General features: G+C 42.8%; 1 pseudogene across 1 annotated transcript; it reads left to right on the top strand.

Moving 5' to 3' along the window:
• The first annotated feature begins 515 nt into the window (after nt 1–515).
• Nucleotides 516–832, top strand: LOC308264623 (large ribosomal subunit protein eL36-like; annotated as a pseudogene). Its single transcript has one exon. The product of its transcript is annotated as a large ribosomal subunit protein eL36-like (transcript).
• Nucleotides 833–12,366: the final 11,534 nt, after the last annotated feature.

Below are 12,366 nucleotides of genomic sequence, written 5' to 3'. Positions count from 1 at the left end.
TCATAATCCCCTCAAGGGTATGGCCCCAGTAAACAGAAGACCTCTGACTAGGCCCCACTTTTTTTTTTTTTTTTTTTTTTTTTTTTTTTTTTTTTTTTTTTTTTTTTTTTTGCGGTATTGGGGATGGAACGCAGAGGCATTCTACTTCCAAGCTACACCCCCAGCCCTATTTTTTTTATTCTTTATTTTGAAACAGGGTCTCATTAAGTTGCAGAGGGCCTCACTAAATAGCTGAGGCTGTCTGTGAACCACGATCCTCCTGTCTCAGCCTCCCAAATGCTGAGATTACAAGTGTGCACCACCACGCCCAGCTAGGCCCCACTTCTTAAAGGTTCTACCACCTCAATATCACCTCCTTGGGAACTACACCTTGTGTGTGTGTGTGTGTGTGTGTGTTACTGGGAATTAAACCAGGGACATTCTACCTCCTAGATATACTCCCAGCCCTATTTTTTATTCTTTATTTTGAAACGGGGTCTCGCCTTCCACCCAGCAGCCATTGACAAGCAGCAGCCATGGCTCTGCGCTACTCCATGGCCGTGGGCCTTAACAAGGGCCACAAAGTGACCAAGAACGTGAGTGAGCCAAGGCACAGCCACGGCCGCGGGCACCTCACCAAGCACACCAAGTTCGTCTGGGACATGATCCGCGAGGCGTGTGGCTTTGCCCCTACGAGCGCCACGCCATGGAGCTGCTCAAGGTCTCCAAGGAGAAGCAGGCCCTCAAGTTCATCAAGAAAAGAGTTAGCATGCACATCTGCACTAAGAGGAAACGGTAGGAGCTGAGCTTCAACTTGGCTGCCATGAGGAAAGCGGCTGCTAAGAAGGACTGAGCCCATGCCCCACCCCAGTAAATAAATGTCTTCACGGGGGGGGGGGGGGACAGGGTCTCAGTTGCAAAGAGCCTCACTAAGTAGCTGAGGCTGGCTGCAAACCTATGATCCTCCTGTCTCAGCCTCCCAAGCGCTGGAATTACAAGCACGCAGCACCATACCTGGCTCTACACCTTTATTTAGCACATGGGCTTTGGGGAACGTTCAAGATCCAAACTTTAAGCTGGGTATGGTGGTGCACACTTGTAATCTCAGCATTTGGGAGGCTGAGACAGGGGGACTGCGGTTCACAGACAGCCTCAGCCACTTAGTGAGGCTCTTTGTAACTCAGTGAGACCTTGTTTCAAAATAAAGAAAAAAATGGGGCTGGGGGTGGAGCTTGGAGGTAGAATGTCCCTGGGTTCCATCCCCAGTACTGGAAAAAAGAAAAAGAAAAAAAAAGATCCAAACTTTACATTCTTCCCTGGATCCCATAATGTCTCTCTCACATTGCAAAATCCAATGCGTTCATCTCCAAGAGTCCCCAAAGTCTGAGCTGTTCCAGCACTGCTCAGAAGTCCAACTTCAAAGTCTCTTCTGAGACGCAAAGCAAACTCAGCTATGAATCCCTGTAAAAGTCAAAACAAGACAGTTATGTACTTTCGTGAAACAGTGGGATAGACACAGGACAAGCATCTTCATTCCAAAGGAAAGGAACGGGAAAGTAGAAAAGTTAGGGTCAGACCAAGGCAAGATGGAAACCACACAGCTGCATGACCAGCACCTGCGGCACACAGGGCGGGGTCGGATCCCACAGGTTTTGCAGCTGAAGCCCACATGGCCTCTCTCTCAGGCTGGCTCTGGACCTTGCCTAACATTTCCCTCCACAGGTCTTTTGTGCCCTTGGTCCTCTGGCCCTGAGTCTCTACTATCAGAGCTCCAGCATTGCTCCTCAGGCGCTGCCTGCAGGGACTGGTCCTGCTGTACACTACCTGGACCCCCATTCTTGCCTTTGAGATCACAGTGGAAGCCTCCAACACTCAACCCTGTGTTCCACCTGTCTGCAAACCCAGTGCCGTGCAGGGACTGCAGGGGCTCCTGAGTGCCTCCACTGCTAAACACAGCAAACAAATCCCCAGGTGGTTTGGGACCAAGCAGGGCACTCTGGGGCTCCTCACAAACACATTTCCCACCTTCCAGCCAGTTATGAGTGGGGTAGGCTTGCAGACCCCTTAGGTCCGCTGAACATTCCTCCTCCCATCCCAGTACAGGGCTCTAGAAGCATTTTTATGGTTCAATGACCATACCTCCCTCGAATGCACTCCTGTTTTGGACAATTTGCTCCTGGTTCTCACTGTCAGCTTAGCTGAGAGCATCCAGTAATACTTGTGCCACAGTCAGAGTGCTGTGCTGCCTTGAAATTCCCTCTGCCAAACTAGCCTGTCACTTTTTTTTTTTTTTTTTTTTTTTGGTGGTGGTACTGGGGGTGGAACCCAGAGGCTTTCTACCTCCGGGCTATACTCCCAGACCCATTTTATACTTTATTTGGAAACAGGGTCTCACTAAGTTGCTGAGAGCCTCACTAAGTAGCTGAGGCTGGCTTCGAACCTGTGCGATCCTCCTGTCTCAGCCTCCCAAGCGCTGGGATTACAAATGTGCGCCACAACACCTGGCAGCCTGTCACTTTTAAGCTCCCAAAGTTTCAGGATATGGGAAAATGCAGGGAAATTCTTTGCTGTGGTGTAACACAATAACCTTCCATCCAATTCCTGGCAGGGTCCTGATTCTCCTCTGTACCTTCATGAGCCCGGTCTTTGCTATCTGTGTCCTTGTCAGTATTCTGGTCTTCTAAGGGCCTTTGATAACTGCCCACTAAACTCTGATTATAGCACCCTAGGCTTTCTCTAGTCCACTCCTCAAAACTTTTCTAAATTCCTCCCACAAACTAATTCCAAAGGCTCTCCACATCATCAGGTATATAGTAAACACACACACACACACACACACACACACACACACACACACACACACCACTATTGTTACCAATTTTCTGTATTATTTAGTTTTCTACCACTATAATGAAATACCTGAAACAATCAACATATTCAGAGAAAAGGTCTATTTAGGCTCATAGTTTTAGGTTTCTCATAGTTTTAGGTTTCAGCATGTGCAGCTGGACCGCTGCTTGGGCCTTTGGGGAGGCAGCAATCACAGCAGGAGTACAGAGGGAGAAAACCTTACTTCGTGGCTGGGAAGCAGAAGAGGGCAGGAGGGAGCCAGGGTCCCACACCCTCTCCAGGACACACTCCCAGTGACCCCAGCACCTCCCACCAGGCTGTGCCTCCTGCAGGTTCCACCATCTTCCTGTCACACTACCCAGGGACCAGGCCTTCAACATTTAAACATGGAAAAGGAAAGCATTTGGAAAATAGGAGAAAGGAAAAAAACAAGGGTTGAGACCTGGAGGACCAAACTTCCAATCACAGGAGTCCAACAGTGCAGAGCAGGGAATCATCAGGGAAATAAAAGAACAAAGTTTTCCCAGAACTGAAGCCTACAGTTTCCAGACTGAAAAGCTCCATCAAATGCCCAGTGAAGTGAATTAAACACACACTGCAACATCAAGAGAAAAGCAAAGCTAGCATTCAAAGGATGGGGTCAAGGGGCACTAGAATTCACAGCAGTAGCACTGAACACTGCTAGTCAAAGCAGCGATGTCCTCTAAACCTGAGAGGATAATTTGCCCCCATCTAAATGTCAGTGACGAGTAGAGAAGGCTAGCAGGCAGAGAGGCAGGACCTGACATAACACCCTTCTTGCATGGCTCTGCAGGAAAAAGTGAGGGTCCAGGCAGCCAGCCCCAGTGGGGTGGCAGACAGGGTGTGTCTCCTGGCCAGTGCAGGAAAGTGGTCTGGGTGGAGGACAGGCTGCGGGAGAGCCACAGAAACAGACACAGGGACGTTGTGTACGGGGACCCAAGAGGAGGGAAGGTGAAATACCCTGCCAACCTCAGGGGCCGGGAGGCCAATCCAGAGAGAGAGGGCCTGGAGAGCGCATCAGCAAAGACCCCTGGTTTACCTGGCATCTCTGAGCTCGATGAAGGATGCTTTTGCTTAGGTAAAAAGCTTGGAGTGACTTCTTGACAGATTCATAGAGTCAAACCCGTCAGTTGTTAATTTTGAGGAAACTGGGAATTGTGTAAGAAATGAAATATAGACAGAAAGCACTATAGAGCCCACCTATGGGGATTATTTATAATGATAACAAAGTAGACACCAAATACAAGCTCTCTGTGTAAATCCTCAGCTCTTGAAGTGCAGAAGGGAGGCTGTGTGTAGACCTGGGCGTACAAGGGAGCAACAGCTGAGCTTCAGCTCTGAGACATCAGCAAGTCAGTGGATGTACAGGCAAGTCCTCAAAGTGTCGCAGGAGAAGGGAAGCCTAGGACAATGGACTTTCTAACTATATGCATTGTTTGTGTAACGCCCAGTTCGAGGAGTCCCCAAAAACCACCAGGAGACCAGCACCTTATGCAAAAGCAAAGAGCCTTTACTCCAGCTTGAGCTCGGACTCTCAGACCTCACTGACACAGCGAATCCGTACTGAGACTAGACAAAGCTTTTATGGTGGTTAGGGTAGGGCTGGGGAACTACTTAATAGCAAATGATTGGGTGACTTCTGAGCAAGGTCAGTCTGGCGCAAGGGGATTGGTCCATACTGACCACATCAGCTTAAACTTTTTAAGTGCAGGTGTTTGGGCTTTAACAGTCAGTATTCAGCTGGGCTAACAGCCAATTCTTAGCTGACCAAGGGCAATCCTGGCTGCAGCTCTTGGCTGATAGCTTAGAGACAGGGAGAAAGATTTTGTTCTGCCTAAGTCATATTAACAATTTACAGTTGTCAAGGTTGTTCATTCCCCCTTTCTCTTGTAACAAGGCCCAATCATGGGTCTTGGATATCAAACATCTCTAGGGGTTTGTATTGTGACTGACTGCAGAACCAATAGCTGTACTGCATTTACTAGTGGTTTCTTTTTGTTAACTGGATTTTTAGGGGATTGGTCGGGTCTTTGACGAGCTGCCATCACTGTAGGTCGTCAGGTCGAATGTGGATATGATGAACCCAGGCAGCAATCCCATCAACTTTGACTGCAGTGGGTGTGGTCAGGATCACAACGTAGGGTCCTTTCCAGTGTGGCTCTGCGTACAAAGACCCAATCTCCTGGCCGATAATTGTGAGGGGTAGGAGGAGGAGCTGCTTCATATATAGCTTTAAGACATAGCCACAAGCTGGGTGTGGTGGCGCACGCTTGTAATCCCTGCATTTGGGAGGCTGAGACCAGAGGATCATGGTTCACTGACAGCCTCAGCTACTTAGTGAGGCCCTCTGCAACTTAGTGAGACCCTGTCTCAAAACAAAAAATAAAAAATATGGCTGGAGGTGTAGCTCGGAGGTCAAAAATTGGTTGGGGTTCCATCCCCAGACCCGCAAAAAAAAAAAAAAAAAAAAAAAGACATAGCCACAAATTTTTTCTGGCATGAGCTATTATTTTGAGAGAATCAAAAAGTTGTTGATTATCAAATTCAGCAATCAATTCGGCTTTTATTAGGCAAAATGGGGAGTGGTCTCCCAAACACAATTTCATGAGGAGTCAAACCTAGTGTATAAGGGGTATTACAAACCCTATATAAGGCATAGGGGAGAAGAGCCACCCAGTCACCGCCAGTAACTATGGTTAATTTAGTAAGGGTCTCCTTTAGAGTTCTGTTCATACGTTCTACCTATCCTGAACTCTGGGGCCTGTATGCATAATCTAATTTCCAATCTACTCCCAAAATTCTGGCTAATTCTTGTGTGGCCTGAGAGGTAACACTGGTCCATTGTCTGAGCTCAAGAGTGTAGGCATACCATACCTTGGGAAGATGTCTTCTAGTAATTTTTTTGTCACCATCTGGGCCGTCTCATGTTTGGTAGGGAAGGCCTTGGTCTATCCTGAAAAAGTATCTATCAAGACTAGAAGGTATTTATATCCATACTTGCCAGGCTTAATTTTGGTGAAGTCCATCTCCCAATGGGCTCCAGGCTTAGAGCCTCTCAGCCGGGTTCCTTGTTCCTTGGGTCCATTATCTGCATTGTGAGTCTGCAGCTTGGGCATTTACTGGCTATTTCTTCAACTAGCAGCCTAAGGTTAAGAACCTTCAGGTGAGCTTTGTGTAACAAGTCTTCTGTCTTCCTGATTCCGAAGTGGGCAGATCGATGCAGGTGAAGGAGAATTCTTGTGCTAACCGCTGGGCAAGGTTATTCTACAGTCTCCGGGCAACCACCAGACTTTAGGCTTCTGAACCACTGGAAGCTTGTGTATTAGTTTTAGGTCTTCTGGGCTGTGTTCAGGCAAGTCTGGCAGGGCAGGGGCGCCCGGGTCAGGCAACGTCAGTGCCATCACCGTTACAGAGTTTTTTAGAGCTGCCTTTTAGTGGCTACATCTGCCCTTTGGTTTCCCCATACAATGGGGTTGTCTGCCCTCTGGTGTCCAAAACAATGAATGATCGCCAATTTAGCCGGGCTCCATAAGGCGGCCAGCAAGTTTAAAATTTCTTGTTTTTGATAGTCTTTCCTTCTGCAGTGAGTAGCCCCCACGCCCTGTAGATGGCCCCATGCACATGTATGGTGGCGAAGGCATATTGGTCTATGTAGACATTGATCTTTTTGTTTTTTTCCATCTCTAAAGCTTTTGTTAGGGCTATTAGTTTGGCCCTTTGAGCTGAGGTGCCCTTTGGCAGAGCTGTGGCCCACAAAGTCTCTGCTTCTGTTTCTGCTGCTGCCCCTGTGTACCTTTTGCCTTGTCTGATGAAGCTGCTGCCATCTGTGAAGCACGTAGCCTCTGCATCAGGCAAGGGTTGATCGCTCAAGTCTTCTCTGAGCCCATGGACTTGGCTCAGAATCCCTACACAGTCATGTAGGGGGGCATCCAAGTGGAGAGAATCTTTTTTTTTTTTTTAAGGTGAAACTATCATACATTTTTTTTTCAGAAAAAAATCTATCCTAACATGAAATATGAAATCTAAATACCCAAAACTATCTTGAAAAAGAACACAGCTAGAAGATGTACATTTTCTGATTTCAAACCTTATAAAGCTACAATAATCGAAACTGCAATAAAGGCAGATATATAAATCAGTGGAGTGAAATAAAATGCCTAGAAATAAAATTTTCCATATATGGTCCAGTTATTTTTGACAAGGTTTTCAAGAACATTTGGTGAAGGAAATAATAATCTTTCACTAAATATTGTTGAAAAATAATAATTACATGAAAAAGAATAAAATTGGACCCTTACCTAACATCATATGTAAATATTAACTCAAAATAGATAAAAGATCTAAGTGTAAACCTTAAGACTATAAACTTTTAGAAGAAAACCTGGGTCATAAAACTTCACAACATTGAAATTGGCAGGGATTTCTTGGATATGATTCCAAAGGCACAGGCAACAAAAGAATAAACAAACAAAATTCATAAAAAATAGAAAAAGGTTGTACATCTAAAGACAATGTAAACAGAATTAAAAGTTACTGATAGAATGGGATAAAATATTTCCAAATGCTATATCAGAAGGTATATTAATATTCCAAATAGAAATCCTAAAAATTATCGACAATAAAAGCAAACAATACAATTTAGAAATAGGTAAAAGACTAAAATAGATGATTCTCCAAAGATTTTTATATGACCAATAAACACATGAATATCACTCATCATTATCAAAATATAACTAATTATTAAGGAAATACAATAAAACTATAGTGAAATACAACTTCACATTTGTTAGGATGGCTACTTAACATGAATTACCTTGCTCCAGCCCTTTACCTTGAGTTTGTTACTCTCTTTACTTGTAAAGTGTGTTTCCTGTAAGCAGCAGATGGATGGATTCTGGGTTTTAATCCATTTTGACACTTTATGTCTTTTTATTGGGGAGTTGAGGCTGTTTACATTCAGTGTGATTATTGAGAGATAACTTTTAATTCCTAACATTTTAGGATTTTATTTCTGTTTGAAATGCTGTTTATTCTTCTTTGCTTAGTTGTCAGCTGGATGGAAAATCTTGTTTCTCTGGTTCTGGTGTGTATTACCTATTTCTTCTTTGTAGTTAATCTCTTTGAGTATTTTCTCTAGTGCTGGTTTTGAAGTCATAAATTCCTTCAGTTTCTGTTTGTCATGGAAGCTTCTTATTTCCCCATCTAATTTGATAGAAAGTTTTGCTGGGTAGAAAATTTTTGGCTGGAAGTTGTTTTCTTTCAAGGTTTGAAATATGTTACTCCAAGCCCTTCTGGCTCTCATGACTTGGTTTGGGAAGTCTGGAGTGATTCTACTTGGTTTGCCTCTGAATGTCACTGGCCTTTTGTTTTTGTTGCCTTTAAGATTCTCTGCTTGGCTTCTACATTGGTCATTTTGACAATTATGTGGTGTGGGGAACCTCTTCTCTGATCCTGTCTCAAGGGAGTTCTGTAAGTTTCCTGGACCTGTGTATTGACCTCTTGCTCTATGTTTGGAAATTTTTTTGCTATTATTCTTTGAAGAGATTATTGATCCCTTTGGTTTCACCATCTTTTCCCTCCTCTATTCCAATTATTCTTAGGTTAGCTCTCTTTAAATGGGCCCATATTTCTTTTTCTTTTTCTTTTTCTTTTTTTTTTTTTTTTTTTTGGTGGTGGTACTGGGGATGGAACCCAGAGGCTTTCTACCTCCAGGCTATACTCCCAGACCTATTTTATTTGGAAACAGGGTCTCACTAAGTTACTGAGAGCCTCACTAAGTAGCTGAGACTGGATTTGAACCTGTGTGATCCTCCTGTCTCAGCCTCCCAAGCATAGGGATTACAAATGTGTGCCACCATGCCTGGCAAGGGCCCATATTTCTTCATTGTCAGATTCCTGCTGTCTGATATTTTTTTCTAAGTTATAAATTATGTATTCGTTTTTGGAGTGATCATCTTCTAGGAGCGAGATTATATTCTCCATGTGGTCTAATCAATTGTTTATAGTTTGAATTGATGCCTTTACTTCAATGATTGCATCCTTTATTTCTTTTAGACTATCTCTAAATTCTTTTCGAGAGTCCTGTATTATTTCTATAGTTATATTCCTGATTTGATCTTTTGGAGATCTCTGAATTTCTGTGTTATCAGGTTCTGACATTATAGGGTTGTGGGCATTCATTGCTCTATTGTTGTTCCTCTTTCCCATGATTTCGGAAGTTTGTGCCTTCTCTGGGTTCTTCCCCGGATCACCACAACTTCACTTAGGATGCTCTGGATCTCAAGTTTGTTGTAATCTCAGCCACCACTACGCCTTTACTGGGTTATATCTCAAAGTCTCAGACCCAAGGAGTTAATCAAGGCTACGCAAGACCATGGGAGGTGCCGGGCTTGGCGTTTTCCCACAGGGAGCTGCAGCTAGGGTGTGGTATCTCTGCCACTGATAATCCTTCAATGGGTTGGACTGAAAAATCTCAGACCCAGGGAGATTATCAAATCTGCGCAAGTCCCTGGGGGTGCAGTGCTGGGATTTCTCCTGTAGGGGCCACTATTTCACTTACGGTTATTGTGTGCACTGATCTGGAGCTGTCACGGACATGGTGAATTCGCCGCCACTGCTGGCAATATGGCACTGTGCCACACCCTCGGCCTTGAAGCTGGCGTATTTCTTTTCTGGTTTTGAGCTCCGTTCTGAGTCCCTGGAAGGCGTGATGAGCTTGGCCACTGGGAGTTTTGGACGTTCTTTGTGCTGAAAGAACTGCTGAATTACACCCAAATGATCTGCAGCTGCTCACTTTAGCTCCTTGTTTACCTTTCTCTGGAGCCTGGGGCTGTGAGGGAAGATGGCGCCAGTGTGGCTCCACCACCGCAATGCGGGCTAGTTTCTTTTCTGGACTCTGGTTGTTCATCTAGTCTTCTTTTTCTCTGTCCCTTGTGTTTACATTTTTTATTTCTCTGCTGATAGTGTTTCCTTGCTATGAAAAGCACTGATTTTGTGGCAATAGAGATTGAGTGTTAGCAGGACTCATAAGTGCTGCTTTTCTTGGTCGCCATCTTCCCGGAAGTTGGAGAGAATCTTAAAGGCAAAAAAACAAAAGGCCAAGTGACATTCAGAGGCAAACCAATTAGAATCACTCCAGACTTCCCAAACCAAGTCATGAGAGCCAGAAGGGCTTGGAGTAACATATTCCAAACTCTGAAAGAAAACAACTTCCAGCCAAAAATTTCCTACCCAGCAAAACTATCTATCAAATTAGATAGGGAAATAAGAAGCTTCCATGACAACCAAAAGCTAAAGAAATTTATGTCTTCAAAACCAGCACTAGAGAAAATACTCAAAGAGATTAACTGCAAAGAAGAAATAAGCAATACATGCTAAAACCAGAGAAACAAGAATCTCCAACCAACAGACAACTAAGCAAGAAAGAACAAACAGTATTTCAAACAGAAATAAAATCTTAAAATGTTAGGAATTAAAAATCATTTCCCAATAATAACACTGAATGTAAATGGCCTCAACTCCCCAATAAAAAGACATAAAGTGGCAAAATGGATTAAAAAGCAGAACCCATCTATCTGCTGCTTGCAAGAAATAGACCTTACAAGTAAAGATAGTAACAAACTCAAGGTAAAGGGCTGGAGCAAAGTAATCCATGCCAACAGAACACGAAGGCAAGCAGGAGTAGCAACTATGGTATCAGACAAGTTAGACTTCCAGCCCAAGCTTATTAGAAGACACAAAGAAGGTCATTTTTACTGGTACAAGGAACAATCCAGCAAGAGGAAATAACAATAATCAACATCTATGCCCCAAACTTAGGTGCAGCTACTTTCATAAAACAAACTCTCTGTGACATTAAGTCACACATGAATCCCAATACATTAATACTGGGAGACTTCAACACCCCTCTCACACATTAGATTGATCTTCTAGACAAAAGGTCAGTAAAGATGCCTCAAAACTAAAGAACACCATTAATCAAATGGACCTGTTGGACAGGGCACATATAGAATATTTTACCCAACTACAGCAGAGTTCACATTTTTCTCAGCTGCTCATGGAACCTTCTCCAAAATAGATCACATCCTAGGCCACAAAGTGAGTACTAGAAAATTCAAAAAATGTGACATACTTTCCTGTCCCTTTTCAGACCATAATAGAATGAAATTAGAAATCAACTATAAGAACACCCAGAGAAATCACACAAACGTGTGGAGACTGAACACCACACTTCTGAATGAAGAATGGGTCATAGAAGACATAAGAGGCAAAATCAAGAAATTTCTAGAAACAAACAAAAATAAAGATACAACATATCAAAACTTCTGGGATACTTTGAAGGCAGTATTAAGAGGAAAATTTATAGCACTGAGTGTTCACATAAGAAAAACAGAAAATCATCAAATAAATAACCTAATGACACACCACAAAGCCCTTGAAAAACAGGAACAATCTAATCCCAAAGCCAGTAGAAGACAGGAAATTATTAAAATCAGAGCAGAAATTTAAAAAAAAATACAGAAAATCAACAAAACCAAAAGCTGGTTTCTTGAAAAAATTAACAAGATAGATAAACCACTAGCCAACCTAACTAAAAAAAGAGAATCAACCCAAATTATGAAGATAAGAGATGAAGAAGGAAATATTACTACTGACAGTGTAGAAATCCAGAGGAGTATCAGAAACTACTTTGAAAAACTATACTCCAAGAAAATGGAAAATCTGAAGGAAATTGACAACTTTCTAGATAAATACAACCTTCCCAAACTGAGTCAGGAAGATATAGAAAATTTAAATCAACCAATAACAATCAAAGAGATTGAAAGAGCAATAAAGAGGCTACCATCAAAGAAAAACCCAGGACCAGATGGTTTCCCAAGTGAATTTTATAAAACCCTTATAGAAGAGCTACTACCAATACTCCTCCATCTATTTCATTAAATATAAAAAAACAGGACTCTTCCAAATTCATTCTATGAAGCCAACATTACATTAATACCAAAACCAAATAATGACAGTTCAAGGAAGGAGAACTACAGGCCTATATCTTTGATGAATTTGGATGCAAAACTGCTAAACAAAATACTAGCAACACACATTCAAATCCACATAAAGAAAATCATACATCACGACCAGGTAGGGTTCATCCCAGGGATGCAAGGCTGGTTCAACATATGAAAATCAATCCATGTAATTCATCATATAAACAGAACCAAAGACAAAAATCACATCATCATTTCAGTAGATGCTGAAAAAGTATTTGATAAAATCCAACATCCATTTATGATAAAATCACTGCAGATAATTCAAATAGAAGGAACATATCTCAACATCATAAAGGCAATCTACAATAAGCCCACAGCCAACATCATATTAAATGGGGAAAAGTTTCAAGAATTCCCCCTAAAAACAGAAACAAGACAAGGATGTTCATTATCACCACTTTTCTTCAAAGTAGTACTTGAGACTCTAGCCAGAACAATAAGGCAAGAAAAGGAAATCAAATGATTACAAACA

The sequence above is a fragment of the Muscardinus avellanarius genome (genome assembly GCF_963383645.1).
Source record: "Muscardinus avellanarius genome assembly, chromosome: 6".
Taxonomy (NCBI): Eukaryota; Metazoa; Chordata; class Mammalia; order Rodentia; family Gliridae; genus Muscardinus; species Muscardinus avellanarius.
This window is presented reverse-complemented; position numbering and strand designations above follow the sequence as displayed.